Source organism: Orycteropus afer, unplaced genomic scaffold (assembly GCF_000298275.1).
Source record: "Orycteropus afer afer isolate SDZICR_OR568_19922 unplaced genomic scaffold, OryAfe1.0 scaffold00045, whole genome shotgun sequence".
Lineage (NCBI taxonomy): Eukaryota > Metazoa > Chordata > Mammalia > Tubulidentata > Orycteropodidae > Orycteropus > Orycteropus afer.
The window spans coordinates 11571962-11586457 of NW_006921632.1; positions in this window are offsets into that span (position 1 = coordinate 11571962).

The window sequence follows — 14496 nt, forward strand, 5'->3', positions numbered from 1 at the left end:
TCGGATGGTGTACCAGTCACTAGGACTAATTGTTTCCATGAATTTTGGTTTTCTTCATTCTTCTTTGCTCTGGATGAGGAGAGACCCATTGTTGCCTCTAGATGACAGGTTGCTAGCTTTTAAGATGCCAGTCGCTACTCACCAAAGTAGGTGGAACAATGTTTTGTATAATATATTATGCCAATTGAGCTTGATATCCTCTGAGACTATGGGCCGAAACCCACATGTTCAACTACTCGGTCCCTCTGGGTAGCTGGCTGTGACCAAGCAGTGACCACAACCTTGCCCCTTGTTAGCTCTACTATATACCTGGGAATTCTGATCATTCACATAAACTTATAGGACCATTGTCTGCCAACCCTATATATGTTCTTGGATACCCTCCCCATTTCATAGACATACCTAATCGTTTAGCCTGTCCACCCATCTATCCATCCATATACCCATGTTTGCCTTCACTGACAACTCAGTACTGTATGTGCAAAAGGGTTCATCTCTGTTGTCTGTACCTCCCGTATACCTCTCTATGTCTTTCTCATCCTCAATGCTGCCATATTGGTCACTCACATTTGGTACATTGCCCTTCTCTTCACCCAAATCATGGTAATGTATTTCTAATGACATGAATATAGGGCAGTTTCCTCTAATTATTTTATGTACTCATGGATGAGTATTAGTTAATGCTAGAGTATTTCTGGTGGCAGTATACTATAGTAAGATTCAGAATGGATGAGAAATAAGGCTTTCCTTGTAAATGGGGATGTGGGAAAAGAAAAGCTGCCTCTTTATCAAAGGCATTTTCTCAGTCAGAGTCTTGGACATTTTAGAATCCTTATGAAAATTGATTCCTTTAAAAATCTTCATGTCCTGCTTCCACCTCCTGTAAATCCAGGGATAAGCATACATGAGTTTGGAGACTGCTAATCTGGACAGTCACTGACTGCTTCTTTGTGGTTTAGCTCAAGCCTCCAAAAACCAAACTAGTTGCATGTAATTAATTCCTACTCATGGTGACCCCATGTGTGTAGAGTAGGACTGTGCTCCCCAGGGTTTTCATAGGCTGATGTTTTGAAAGTAGATTTTCAGAACTTTCTTCCAAGGTGCCTCTAGGTGGACTCAATCCTCCAAACTTTTAGTTAGTAGCAAAGACCATTAACTGTTTGTACCACCCAGGGAGTCCAGAAAACATAATATTATTTTTTTTTTATGTGTGTGCATATGATATAAGATACTTGTGATAGTTAAAGTCAACTTGCCTGGCCCTGGTTTTGAGTGTCTGGGCAGCTGGATGTAGTTATTCCCCATGATGAGACTGATAATGGCCTTCATGGCCTGTGAGCAGCTGAGTAGCAGCCTTTGGGATGTGGTCTGCTTCCAGCATATAAGAAGACGCTTGAGAAAAGTTTTAAGCTTTTTGTCACATTTGGATCCTGCATAATACAGGGTTCCATCTGTATAGATGTAGACTATTGAAATAGTTTATGAAAGAAGATAATTTCCCCAAAACCACACCCACATTTCATGTTTTCAGATATTTTAAAATTTTCAGATTATCAATCCAACCAGATTTCTTTGTGTGTATTATGTGAGGTAAATATAATTGAAAAAATTATTTCCATTTTATTAACCGATTTGCAAACTATTTAATAAATAGAGAGCTGTGGTGGCACAGTTGATAAAGCGCTCAACTGCTAACCAAAACATCAGCAGTTCCAACCCACCAGCCACTCCATGGGAGAAAAATGTGGCAGCCTACTTCTGTAAAGATTTACAGACTTGGAAATCCTATGGAGCACTTCAACTCTGTTCTATAGGATCACTGTGAATCAGAATCAACTCAATGGTAGAAGGTTTATTTATTGAAATGTTCATGCTTTCACCATTTGCTTCATCTGTCATGTACCAGATTACCATACACACACACACACCTTATATATAAATCTGTTTCTTGTGTCTTTATTCTATACTGGGAAATATTTTTGTATTGTTATTCCATCTACCTTTTTTCATAGGACTTGTGTATACTGAACTTTCTTATTTGCTCATGATTTCTTTTCTATACTATAATATAAGCTCTATGTCTTACTGTGGTGGGTTATGTGTTGCTGTGAGGTTGGAGGCTATGCTACCATTATTTCAAATACCAGCAAGGTCACCCATAGTGGACAGGTTTCAGCAGAGCTTCCAGACTAAGGCAGACTCAGAAGAAGGAAGAGGCCATCCACTTTTCAAAGAATTGGCCAGTGAAAACCTTATGATAGCAGTGAAACACTGTTTGATATATTACTAGAAAACTTTATGAACAGCCCTGAAACATTGTCCAATATAATGCTGGAAGATGAGGCCCTCAGGTCAGAAGACACTTAAAAAATACAACTGGGGAAGAGTTGCCTCCTCAAAGTAGAGTTGACCTTAATAATGTGGATGGAGTAAAGCTTTGGGGACCTCCATCTGCTGATGTGGCATGACTCAAAATGAGAAGAAACAATTGCCAACATCTATTAATAATCAGAACATGGAATATGAAGTATGAATCTAGGAAAATTGGAAGTTGTCAAAAAATGAAATGGAATGCATAAAGATTGATATCCTAGGCATTAGTGAGCTGAAATGGACTGGTTTTGGCCATTTTGAGTCAGACAATCATATGATCTACTATGATGGAAATGACAAATTGAAAAGAAATGACAAATTGAATGAATGACAAATTGAATGACAATGTATTCATTGTCACAAAAAATGTTTCAAGATCTGTCCTGAAGTACAATGCTGTCAGCAATAGGATAAAATCCATATGCCTACAAGGAAGACCAATTAATACTACTGTTATTCAATTAATGCACCAACCACCAAAGCCAAAGATGAGGAAACTGAAGATTTATACCAACTTCTGCAGTCTGAAATTGACCAAACATATAATAAAGATGTGTTGATTATTACTGGTGATTGGAATGCAAAAGTTGGAAACAGAAGAATCACCTGTAGTTGATGGCCATGGTGATAGAAATGATGTTGGAGATTACATGATAGAATTTTGCAAGACCAATGACTTATTCATCGCAAATACTTTTTTCACCAAAACAAATGGTGTCTACACATGTGGACTTCACCAGATGGAAAACACAGGAATCAGATAGACTACATCCATGGAAAGAGGTGATGGGAAAACAAGCCAAAACAAAGCCCAGAGCTGACTGTGTAACAGACTGCTCATATGCAAGTTCAAGTTGAAGATGGGGACAATTAAAACAAGTCCTTGATGGCTAAAATATCACCTTCATTACATCCCACAAGAATTTAAAGAATGTCTAAAGAGTAGATTTGAGATATTGAATGCCAATGACTGAAAATCAGATGAATTGTGAAATGACATCAAGAATATCATCCATGAAGAAAGAAAAAGGTCATTAAAAAGACAGGAAAGGAAGAAAAGACCAAAATGGATGTCAGAAGAGACTCTGAAACTTGCTCTTAAATGGAGAGTTGTTGTTGTTGTTGTTATGTGCCGTCGAGTCAGACCTGACTCATAGTGACCCCTCCTTGGGTTTCCAAGGCAGTATCACTTCGGAGATAGATTGCCTCATCTTCCTTCTGAGGAGTGGCTGGTGGGTTTGAACTGCCAGCCTCCTGGTTAGCAGTCAAGTGCCTTAGGCACTACACTACCAGAGCAAATGGAGAGTAGCTAAAGTAAATGGAAGAAATGACAAGCTAAAAGAGCTGAACAGAAGATTTCAAAGAACAGCTTCAGAAGACAAAGTCAGTTATTATAATAAAATGTGCAAAGACCTGGAGTTAGAAAACCAGAAAGGAAGGACACACTCAGCATTTCTCAAGCTGAAAGAACTGAAGAAAAAATTCAAACCTCAAGTTTCAATACTGAAAGATTCTAAGGGCAAAACATTGACTGATACAGGAAACATCAAAAGAAGATGGAAGGAATACATAGAATCACTGTATCAAAAAGAATTAGTTGATGTTTATCTATTTCAGGAGGTGGTATATGATCAAGAACCAATGGTGCTGAAGGAAGAAGTTGAAGCTGCACTGAAGGAATGGGAAAACAAAACAAACAAACAGGCTCTAGGAATGGACAGAATACCCATTGCGATGTTTCAACAAATGGATGCTGCCCTGGAGGCACTTACTCAGCTATATCAAGAAATTTGGAAGATAACTACCTGGACAACTGACTGGAAGAGATCCATTTTTGTAACCATTCCAAAGAAAGGTGATCCAACAGAATGTGGAAATTATTGAACAATATCATTAATATGCTGTGCAAGTAAAATTTTGCCACAAAAAACCCCAACTCACTGCCATTGAGTCAATTTCGACTTATAGTGACCCCTCCTTGGGTTTCTGAAGCAGTATCACTATAGAAGTAGATTTCCCCATCTTCCTTCTGAAGAGTGGCTGGTGGGTTTGAACCACCAGCCTTCTGGTTAGCAGTCAAATACCTTAGGCACTATGATTGCAATGGTATATTGACAGAGAACTCCCAGAAATGCAAACTGGATTCAGAAGAGGACATGGAATAAGGGATATCATTGCTAAGGACAGATGGATCTTGGCTGAAAGCAAAGAATACCAAAAAGATGTTTACTTGTATTTCATTGACTATGCAAAAGCATTCGACTATGTGGATTATAACAGATTCTTATAACATTGTAAAGAATGGGAATTTCAGAGCACTTAATTGTGCTCATGAGGAAACTGTACATAGACCAAGAAGCTGTTGTTCGAACAGAACAAGGAGATCCTGTTGTTGTTGTTGTTGTTGTTATGTGCCGTCAAGTCAGACCCTACTCATAGCGACGACTCCTTGGGTTTCTGAGGCAGTATCACTACGAAAGTAGATTGCCCAACATTCCTTCCGAGGAGTGGCTGGTGGGTTTGAACTGCCAGCTTTCTGGTTAACAGTCAAGTGCCTTAGGCACTATGCTACCAGAGCTCCCATATAGCAAGTGTCCTGAATTCAGACTTCTAGACTCCTAAACTGTGAGAGAATGAGAGAATAAATTTTGTCTGTTAAAGCCAACCATTTGTGGTATTCCTATTACAGCAGCACTAGATAGCTAAGCCAGTGTATTTTTAATCTGTACATATTAAAAAGACAAAAGGTATTTGCTAACAGACTTTTCATCTGGTAACATTAGCATTGTTCTAATATTCTAGGAATTGTTGAATAGTACATATTCACTCTACTTATATAATTATTGATTTTCCTAATTCTTAACCTTAATTGATTTTTTTACTCTGTCATCATATCCAACGTCAGATACTACTTTTTTCTACCCTCTGGATCAGCTCCATTCTTTCCCTGAAACACTTCATTCATTATATTCAAATATTTCAATATTTGAAGAGACGTATTTCTTGCTTATTGGGAGAAAATCACTGTGTTTGATAAATTGTTAATTTGGTAATAGACTCCTGAACCATTTATCTGAAATTCTGAAGTAAGGAACATGACCTTTTCCCATAAGTGTGACAGTATTCACAGTTCAAAGGGAGAGATAAAAGCAGAAAAGATCCTTAGGGTTCAGTCAAAATAAAAAGAAAATAAAATCAATACTTTTGAAGATTGAATTTGTTGGATAAAAGATATCATAGAAAGAAAATGTGCATTATTTAAACAATGAGCTCATTTTTTTTAAAACGACAATGAGAAACTCATTCACACATGCATACATACACACAAACATACTCATATTTTTATTAATCCAAGCCTATATTTTATATCTTTTTAAAATATTTCATATGAGCCTTCATAGTCAAAGCAATGCTGTCAGCATATTATCCCATTTGTGGCATGTGTTAAGGAAGATAATGTATCACAGATGATGACGTGAATCATCATGAACTATTTTTCATATAAAAAGAGTTCATGACCCTTCAAAGTAAGTAATTTTGTCATGGACATAAGGAATAGTGAAAGAGATCCTCTTTCAAAAATGTATCTTCATCAATTATGACATTTGAATGCAATAACATTTTTCTGATAACAGATATATTTTTGAAGATGAAAGCCAATACAAAGCATGATTACAGATGTTTAAATTAATGTGAAGAATGTGTTCCAGAGAAAAGAGTTGTTTCAAAGAGATAAAGTTATCCCCTTTAGCATCCTGAAAAATGATTGTAAGAAACTTAGATGACCTTGAACTAGCAAGTCATTTTACTTTCTTGTTGCCAAAGAGATATCAGTCATACTAATAATCAGTGAGAAGGAGATTCTTGGAGGTTTTAAAATAGACTGTGTAATTTTACTTCGCTAGTAATTGTTGCTGTGTAGGTCACTTTGTGACCATTAGTCTTTTTCTAAGAGGTACATGTCAAGGTTAATCATGGGGGTCACTATTTCAACTTAGAGATGTAGTCACTCTTTGCGATTTTACCTTTCTATTTCATGAATTTCCTTCCATCTTTTTCTTTAATGTTGAACTCTTTCTGCTAGGTCCCCTGGAAACTGGTGCATCTGTTCTACTTCTTTCTTCTATACACAATGCAATGCACTGCCGTCTAGTCGCATCTGATCCATAACGACCCCTCCTTGGGTTTCCAAGGCAGTATCAGTATGCAAGTAGATTGCCCAACCTTCCTTCTGAGGAGTGGCTGGTGGGTTTGAACCGTCAGCCTTCTGGTTAGCAGTCAAGTGCCTTAGGAGTTTGTGAAAAGACTGACTAAATAACAAATACAAAATTTTAATTTTACAGTGCTTTCATGTTTATAAAATAGTCAGTCTGATCCACAGAAGAATACTGCAGTTAGATAATTTACATTTACAATCAATAAGTCTACAATTTAGGAAGATTAAATAACTTATTCTAGGAAATGTATCTAATGAGTTGCAGAGAGGATATAAAGCTCTGGTACCTGATGTTTTCTTCAACAGCATGCCTACTTTAGGAGTAAGTAGAGCAGATTACAAGAAAGGGAGGGGAGGATATTCAGGTTTCACCTCATACCCAAATATCTTCCTATTTTACTTGGGCAGAATTATTATCATTCACAACTCCAAATCATTGCTAAAAGTACTTATTTTGGGAGTAAGGATGGAGGGTAGTTTCAGGTTTTTCTCTTCATCAGCATTAGGCTGCATTAATTTTTTATATCTGTTAGTTCAATTTAGCCATTTTGGAAGAACCAAAGTTGTTGAAGTCTGAGAACTGAGACAGTAAATTTTCATAGGAAACAGGGATTTGCCCTGAAGAGGGTTGTGGTGCTGTGACTGGAAATACGCGAGGAAGGAGAATGTGGGAGCTGAAGGGTAGAAAGGAACTCTAGACAAATTTAGCCCACTCTTTACTGTGTTACTTTGGTAGCATAGTGGCTAAAGCACTTGACTGCTAACCAGAAGGCTGGTGGTTCAAACCCACCAGCCACTCCCCGGAAGGAAGATGGGGCAATCTACTTCTGTAGTGATACTGCCTCGGGAACCCAAGGAGAGGTCACTATGAGTCGATGGCACACAACAACACAACAGCATTACTGTGTTACGGCCCAGAAAAGAAACATGGGATGGAAATAAGGCAAGACTCAGGTTAGCAAAATGATACTCTGATTCGGTTTTTTTTTAAACTCCCTCATTCATCTTATCCCAGTTCTGCTAGATTTTCAGTAACTCATTGTCAAAAGCTAGGGTTACATAGTAGAGCACTTCTGTTCACTGTCAATTAAGAGACCAATCTGTTGTGGTTAAGATTGACAGGGACAAAGTGAGGTGGGTGGGGAGGCATAGGCAGTAGTAGCCGCCATTCAGTACTTTGTTCTATCATTAATGGGAAACAGACATTCCAATAACCTCTTGTAAATGTTCAGATTTACCTCAATAAGACATTTAATGCACTATTATAATATCCTTTATTCTGTCATTGTGTTATGAGGATGCAGACTCAAAGAAAGCAAATAAATTTCTACAACATTTCACTCTATGAAGACTCATCTGAGTTGAGAGAATTAGTGAGTTCCTTTCTAGGATCAGATTACATGTCAGTGGGAATATTTGCCTTTCACAGACCTGTCCTTCACAGCGACTCAAAGGGCAGCTGAGCATTTTCTGTGGGAATAGATAATTCTTAAGAGAAAGGCCTCATGTTTCGTGAAATACTTTTACCTAGAGCTAAAACACATTACAGGAGTTGCAGATTGTTTAAATTTACTAACTCCATGACCCTTAAACCTTGACAATTCCTTTTAAAGTAGCAACTATACCTTTCATAATACAATACTTTTCCACCAAAGTTTCATTCATTGAATTCTTTTCTACTTAGAAAGTATCTATTTCCTTGATGACTTATATTTGCTTGATGAGAGGAGATTCTAAGAGAACTGGATAAAGTCAAACTAAAGAATTAAGAACAGAATTTTTTGTTACTTAATGCTATAAAAATATTTTTAGAAAGATTTGGAAATTTGAAACACATATCCTAAATTTGGTGTGTGCTTTCCTCTAATTTTGTGATAGACTAGATTATTAACCAGTAGACTATAATTTATGAGCTGAGTCAACAACTTCTTGTGGGAGATTGTAATCAAATTGCTGAAATGAATTGTTTGGGTCAAATCAACATATATTTAACATTTAAATTTGTCAAGCTTGATAGTAAAGACTGCTTCCATGGAAATTATCAGATTTATATTTGTTAAGTTTATAGATGGTTCTTTTCATAAAACATTTGCTCCTCCATTTAACAACATATTTGGACTTTAAAATGTGCTAACAGCTTGCAATGAGGTGAATAGCGTTTGTTCTCCTGAGCCAAGCAAGTGTTTGACAAATGCAGAAATTTCTACTCAATTGTTATTTTTCCCTCAAAGGGCAAGTTAATTGAAATATGTTCCTGATGCTTAGAAAAAGGAGCTCTGGTGGTGTGGTGGTTAAGATGTGTGCTAACCAAAAGGTTGGTGTTCCAAACACCCCAGATGCTCTGCAGAAGAAAGATGGACGATTTGCTTCCGCAAAGATTTACAGCCTTGGAAACCCAATGGGGGTTACAATGAGTTGGACTTGACTTGAAGGCAATGAGTTTGGCTTTTTTTTTGGTACTTAAAAAAGTCATAATTTCCTAGCCTCTCAGTCAGGACTCTATTGGCCCATGTTCTGTACCCTCTTTAATTACTGATTTGTATATTGTGATGGTTGACTGGGCAATCTACTTCCTTAGAGATACTGCCTCCAAAACCCAAGGAGGGGTTGCTATGAGTTGGATCCGACTCGACAGCAATAAACTTCATTTTTTGGGGATTGTGATGGTTAATATTATGTGTCAACTTGGCTGGGCTATAACTCTCAATGGTTTGACAGACATTATATAATCACCTCCCACTTTGTGATCTGATGTGAGCAGCCAATCAGTAGGAAGAGGAGTTTCCTTTGACCTGTGACCTGCATCCATGACATAAATGGAAGTCCTGGCAAAGGTTCCTCAACACATTTGTGCTGTCCTCTGAGTACCAGTTCTTGGATTGTGAGAAAACTTCAACCTGCTGCGTGATCCACAGATTTTGTTTTTGACAGCTACCATAACCTCATGAGCTAGCAGGCTTCCACCTGACTTGCAGAGTTTGGGTTCATCATTTCCTGGAACCACATTAGTCAGGAGAATTCTCCAGTCTGCCTCTTGATACATGGATTTGCGCCTTGTTGGCTTCCACAACTGTGTGAGCTGTTTCCTTGAAATAAATATACCTTTACATATTTATATATGCACATAAATGGTTTTGTACCAGCCTAAGACATTTGGAGGAGCTCTGGTAGCATAGTGCCTAAGGCACTTGACTGCTAACCAGAAGGCTAGCAGTTCAAACCCACCAGCCACTCCTCAGAAGGAAGTTTGGGCAAGCTGCTTCTATAGTGTTACTGCCTCGGCAACCCAAGGAGGGGTTGCTATGAGTCGGGGCCGACTCGACGGCACATAACAACAACAACAACAAGACATTTGGTATTGAAAGTAGTCCTAGAGAAACAAAATCTTAAGGATGAGTTTTCTGAATTGGTTCTTAAGTCTGGATAGTCTTAAAGGCTCTGATGACTCTGCCAACATTAGTAAAGAGGGCACTGTTTATCTATGTGTGAGGTGGCAATAGAAACACACATAATATCACCACCATTGGGTCAAATATTTGTGACAGATATTTGATATTTGATAGATATTTGATAGATGGGCTCAAGGTGATTGTGTATTTGATACTTTTCAATGTTTTTGTCAGATGGAGAAGTACCTGGAAGCTGGTGGGTTGGTCCTACTTTCACTAGACAAAGTGGAGAAAGAAAGGGATGAGCTTAGTGCTTCAAAGTCACAGTTCAAGCACTGCATAAAAGACCTGAAATTTGCTGTTTGTGCCCTGAAAGAAAGCCTTCTTTCTTTCTTTTTTTTAAAATGTATTTTATTGAAATAAAATTTGTATACAGTGAAATACACAAAGCTAAAGTGATATGAGAACCTCTGGTAGCACTTGACTGCTAACCAGGAAGGTTGGGCAATCTACTTCTGTAGTAATATCGCCTCGGCAAACCAAGGAGGGGTCACTATAAGTGGGGGCCAATTCTACGGCACATAACAACAACAACGACAAAGTGATACAGGTCAATGCTTTTTTTCTTTTTTTCAGTGTCCCCTCCCCTCTTCTCCCATCCTGGTAACCAACAAAGTTTCCTTCCATATATAAATCTTTCCTTGACTTCTTCTTTAGTGTTGCATTGTATTCCGTTGTGTGTATGTATCATAGTTTGATTATCCATCTGTGGTGGTTATGTTTGTGTGTCATCTTGGCTGGGCCTGGTTGAGTGGCTGGGCAGCTGGTGGTAGTTATTCACCATGATGAGACTGGCAATCAACCCCATGGTGGGATCTACCACAAGCAGCTGAGTAGCTGTCGTTGGGTTGTGGTCTGCTTCCTGTATATAAGGAGAAGCCTTGGGGTATGGTAGCTAGCTTATGGCACTATTGGACACTGCATGTAGCCATGTCATTGTTCAGCAGCCTGCCATGCTCTGTTGACCTTGGGACTTACAATGGACTTAAATTAATGGCCTGCCATGTGGTTTGGTAATATGGGACTGTGCCTCTTTACTTGTCAACAGCGTTCAGCTGTCTGAGTGAAGAAATACCTCTAGCTCCAGTGGGCCAGGAGCAAGAGGCAGAGCTGGACTCCAGGGTTGAGGGGCTTTCACATAGCCCCTAGACCCTGGCTCTTTGAACTTGGACTTAAAGCCTCCAAATGATGAGAGAATAAACTTTTGTTTGTTAAGGCCATCATATTTGTGGTATATTCTTGTCAGAGCAGCAATAGGTAACCAGAACATCATTCTGTTGATGGGGACCTAGATTGTTTCCATCTTTTGGCTATTATAAATAGTGCTGTCATGAACATGAGTGTGCATATATCTGTTCTTGTCCCCGCTCTCAATTCTTTAGGATATACACCTAGTAATGATATTGCTGGGTCAGATGGTATTTCTAATTCAAGCTTTTTAAGGACTCACCATACTGCTTTCCACAGTTTTTGTATCATTTTACAGTACACTTGTAGTCACTTCTTGGCCACAGCCAGCTACCCAGAGGGACCAAGTAGTTGAACTTGTGGGCTCAGGACCATAGTCGCAGGAGACATCAGCTCAATTGGCATAATAATATACTACACAAAACATTGTTCCACCTTCTTCTCTGGTGAGTAGCAACTGGGATCTTAAAAGTTTGCAAGCAGCTATCTAGATGCAACTAGCAGTGCATGAGCGTCTCAATCTCTCCACATCCTTGCTAGTAGTTGTTATTTTCTGTCTTGTTGAATTTTGCCATTAGTGCTGAGGTGAGATGGTATCTCATTGTTGTTTTGATTTCCATCTCTCTAATGAAGAAAACCTTATTTTTTATAGTAAGAGCTGATATTGCCAAAAACCAAACCCAGAGTCTAATCCTAAGATTGGCTGAACTATAATGCCAATTGAATTCCCCACCTCAAATGGTGTGTGACGTTAAAATGAGGGCATTTTTCAGAAAGAAATGGGATGCTGAAACTTGGGATTGGGACATATGGGTGTGTAATCAGGAAGCTGGGGATACTGAGCCCCTAAATTCTGTTGAATTGCTCCTGTCAACAGAACCAACCCTCTCATTACCATCTGAGGAGATTACTACAGCTTTGTCTGCCCAGCCACTTTCCCCAGTAAAGCCATCCATCCCACATCTATCTGATGAGAATAACCTCTGTGTCTGAAGAGTCCTTGTCTGAGACATCACCTGGGGTGGAGCCAGGCATTGCCTCGGGAATCACGTGAAGCAAATGCCTTACAAGGCATTGCTGAACGTCTCCAGAATCCACCCACACCACCTATTTTGCTTCTAGACCTTAAGTTCCAATGAGCCCCAAGAGGTAAGTTATATAGTGTACCCCATGAGGAGATATGCTATGCTCCAAAATAAATGCTTGATTTTGTAATATATGCAAACAGAAACCTGGGAAATAAGTGTGGGAATGGCTATTAAGGATGTGGGATAATGGTGCAAGGTATATAAAGTTAGATCAGTCAGAGTTATTTGGGCCCACTAAGGACAAATTCTTCATTCAGTGTTTCAGTTTGAGATGTTAGGAAAGGATCTTATAGTTTATTTGGTTGGTTGACTGAAGCATGGACTAAGAGGTAGCCTAAACTCAATCTGTCATAACTGCCTTGGTTTACTGTAGAAGATGGTGTCCAAAGGCTTAGGGAAATTGGCATGTTAGAATGGATTTACCAGATTTGACCCACAGACCCATCCAGGGTTGGTGTTGTGTTTCTTGGTGCGAACATTCCTCCCTTTGGAACTAAGACCTCTAGACCTGCAGAGCATAGGGTTGTGAGGACAGGTTCACTAGGGTAGATAGTAAGTGTTGCCACTACCATTTCCACCCCTTAATTCTTGGGCCTGTAGATCCTGGCTATGGGAGAAAAAGTACTATATACTGGACATGGTTTAGAGCATCTACAGACTCCTAGAGAACATCGCACCATCTCTGGAAGGTATTACCACTTAGCTGACACCATAATTGTCTTTAAAAGGCCATTCCATTATTCTATCAAGCCAGCTGTTTCAGGATGTTGGGGAACATGGTAAGAAAGAATAATGTACATTTTATTAACCTTGTAATTTATCTTCTTAATTCTGAAAATTCTGTTTTGTTTTTAAAGCAAAGAGTTGCTACTTAAATTTTCAAAAGATGAGTAAGAATTAAATTTTTCTAGCTGTTTTCTATTATTATTATTATTATTAAATTAGTAATATAATTCATCACAATGCATTTGAAATTATTTTGAATGTTTCAATTCAATGAAAATTGGAACTAGAAGGAAATTTAAAAAGTATTGAAGAACTGACGGGAGATAAAGTGAAAACACTACAGCAAGAAAATTATCTTCACAGAATTGTCCTTCCTTTACTAAATCATCCTTGATCTATTTTTATTGTCACTTGCATTTTCTAAAATCACTATAATTGTAATTAACTCAGGTTGAAGCAGATTCACTGAATCAGAATTTATGATAACAATTTAGCATACACTGAAATATATTTTTATACTATTTAATTTTTTTGTAATAAAAAAATACACAGTATAAAAACAAATAGGAGGAAATAGTTGACAATTTAAATAAAAAATGAAATTATGAATATGCAAATTATTTTGCTAAAAAATATTACATATTTTAAAATTTGGACTTAGCATTTATTTAGAAATACATTCAAGCAGTTTTACTTCATGTTAAGCAGTAAATTCACACTCCTTAAGTTTTTTTCTGAAAAGCTGGTTACCTATTGCAAATATATTCCTATATATTATGGATACATTTTGGACCCATGAAGGAAATCAGAGAAGGAAGTATCTAAAGAGGTGGAGACAAAATGATTTAAAAGCCAGAAATTATTGTCATGAGAATGAAATAAGTTTCAAGAAGTGGTGCATGTTAACAGTGTTCCCTAAGTGCAAAAGAAAGGTCTGATAAAATAAAGACTACAAAGTTTACATTTTGTTTGACAATATGGAGTTCATTGGTGATGTTTCTGAAAGCAATTTGAATGGATGCTACTGTTGGAAACCAGACTGCAGAGTCTAAAAGATAAAAGGGGAAGTGAAGAATTAGAGGCAGAAAATAAGGTATTTTTTTTTAAGTCCTATATGTTAAGATCTAGAACCAACGGTACTGAAAGAAGAAGTCAAAGCTTCAATGAAAGAATTGGTGAAGGACAAGGCTCCGGGAATTGATGGAATACCCATTGAGATATTTCAACAAATGGATGCTCCGTTAGAGGCACTCACTTGGTTATGCCAAGAGATTTGGAAGACAATTATCTGGCTAACTGACTGGAAAAGATCCATATTTGTACCCATTCCAAAGAAAGGTGATCCCACAGATTGTGGAAATTATAGAACAATATCATTAATACTGCACACAAGTAAGATCTTACTGAAGATAATTCAAAAATGGTTGCAGCAGTATATTGACAGAGAACTTCCAGA